The sequence below is a fragment of the Octopus bimaculoides genome, chromosome 7 (assembly GCF_001194135.2).
Source record: "Octopus bimaculoides isolate UCB-OBI-ISO-001 chromosome 7, ASM119413v2, whole genome shotgun sequence".
Taxonomy (NCBI): Eukaryota; Metazoa; Mollusca; class Cephalopoda; order Octopoda; family Octopodidae; genus Octopus; species Octopus bimaculoides.
The window spans coordinates 74,530,991-74,533,593 of NC_068987.1; positions in this window are offsets into that span (position 1 = coordinate 74,530,991).

The following is a 2,603-nucleotide window of genomic DNA, read 5'->3' on the forward strand; positions in this document are numbered from 1 at the left end:
GGGGGGGGTATTGACCAGACATCTGGTGCCATACTTCGGTGGTCACAATGCAATTCGCATCGTTTCAGCTTTCAAATGATGCCACCCCGCTGACAAAGATAGCAGGTCAACATATCCTCCAGATTGGGAGGCCAGTCTGTCGCAGCTGAGTGAACTGGAGCAACGTGAAGTGTTTTGCTCAAGAACACGACGCGCAATAGGTCCGAGAATTGAAACACAATCTCACGATCGTGAGTGCAACACCATAACCACTAAGCCACGCGCCTTCACACACACACACACACACGCGTGTATGTATGGTTGTATAGTTGTATTGTTGTATGGTTGTATGTATGCATGCATGTATGTAAAATATGGATTCAGAGAATCGTATGGCTATCGCAGAAAGCTCCTCTAACGGACTCGGCTAACACTACACATAGTAATCCTCTACAATGAAGTGTAATGTAGAGTGACCATGTGGCTGAAATCTAAACGAGTAGTACATAAACCATAAAAAATCAGGACGTATGAGAATATATTTAACGACTTGTCATCCTTAGGGTTACGGCCGTTTCACAACCTTCATCATGTAGTAATAATTTCAGTGTTGAAGAAATTTTGCTTGAAAGTTTGCACTAATATGCATGCACAGTATTATACAATACAATTGTATATGCACACTGACTATTCTCCTGGTTCATAAAAAAGTTTAATTATATAATTAATTATTTTGATTTATAAGATAGACATAGCGCCAAAACTTTTTAAGGAGCGTATTTTTATAGATTAGATTAAAAGGGTAAAGGCACCCTTCGGTCATGAACGACCATGGGATTGCACCAGAAATTTCCCCTCCGATGCACAAGTCCGGGCAAAGACCTGCAGTCGCCATGCATAACAGCCTCCCTTCTCCACGCCACCGATGTTATCCAACGGAAAAGCAAGGCCGATACAGCTTGGTACCAGTGACGTCATAACTCATTTCTACAGTTGAGTGAACAGGAGCAATGTGAAATAAAGTATCTTGCTCAAGAAAACAACACACAGCCCAGTCTGGGAATCGAACTCACTACCTCATAATTGTGAGCCCATCACTCTAACCACTGAGCCATGCACCTTCACTAGATCAATCCCAGTAGTTACCTGGTGCATATTTTATCGACCCTGTAAAGATGAAAACTCAAGTTAATCACAGCGATTCTGCTACATCATTGTGCTCTCATATAAATATATTGGTTTCAAATTTTAGCACAACGCCAGCAATATCGACCCCCAGAGCTTGACAGGTAGTTATTTTATCAACACCGAAAGGATGAAGCAAAGTGGACCTTTTGGTGGAATTTGAACTCAGAACATAAAGACAGACGAAATGCCTTTAAGTATTTTTTTCCGGTGTGCTAACGTTTCTGCCAGCTTGCCATCTTATATCAATAAATTATATTTGATAATAGACAAATATTCTTTTCTACTCTAGGTACAAGGCCCGAAATTTTGGAGGAGGGGCCAGTCGATTAACTCGATCTCAGTACACAACTGGTACTTAATTTATCGACCCTGAAAGGATGAAAGGCAAAGTCGACCTCGGCGGAATTTTAACTCAGAAAATAAAGACAGATGAAATACCGCTAAGCATTTCGCCCGGCTTGCTAACGTTTCTGCCACTTGCCACGTTGTATTAAATTATATTGATAATAGACAAATACTGGCAGTGAGTTTGGTATTGATAGTGTTATTGGCAGTAGTTGTGGAGGCGCAATGGCCCAGTGGTTAGGGCAGCGGACTCACGGTCGTAGGATCGCGGTTTCGACTCCCAGACCGGGCGTTGTGAGTGTTTTTTGAGCGAAAACACCTAAAGCTCCACGAGGCTCCGACAGGGGATGGTGACGAACCCTGCTGTACTCTTCCACCACAACTTTCTCTCACTCTTACTTCCTGTTTCTGTTGTGCCTGTAATTCAAAGGGTCAGCCTTGTCACACTGTGTCACGCTGAATATCCCCGAGAACTACGTTAAGGGTACACGTGTCTGTGGAGTGCTCAGCCACCTGTACGTTAATTTCACGAGCAAGCTGTTCCGTTGATCGGATCAACTGGAACCCTCGACGTTGTAAGCGACGGAGTGCCAACAACACCAATAATTGGCAGTAGTGAGAAGCGGTGTTGATAACACATCTGTAGCGTTGTTGCTATTGATAGTAGTGTTGGTTGGAGTAGTGTTGTTGATAGTGGTGTTGGTAGTAGTTCTGGTAGTGGTTGTGGTGTCAGTAGGTGGTAAGTGGTGCTAGTGAGAAGTGGTATTGGACGTCAACATCTGATAACGGTGATACGAATAACTTCATATCATTCGTGGATGTTGGTGTACATTCTTGGTATTAAAGATAGTCAAAGATTCAGAGATCAGATATTGGTGGAATTTGGTGAGAGACTTTACTCCACGTCCAAATTTCACAATCTACACCGCTACCATGTGACGTCACAATCGCAGTTCCCATCACCAGTCCACTACCATGATCACCACCACCACCACCACCACCACCACCACCACCACAACAACAACAACAACAACCACGACGACCACCACTACCACGACCACTCTCACACAATCACCACTGTTATCACTACT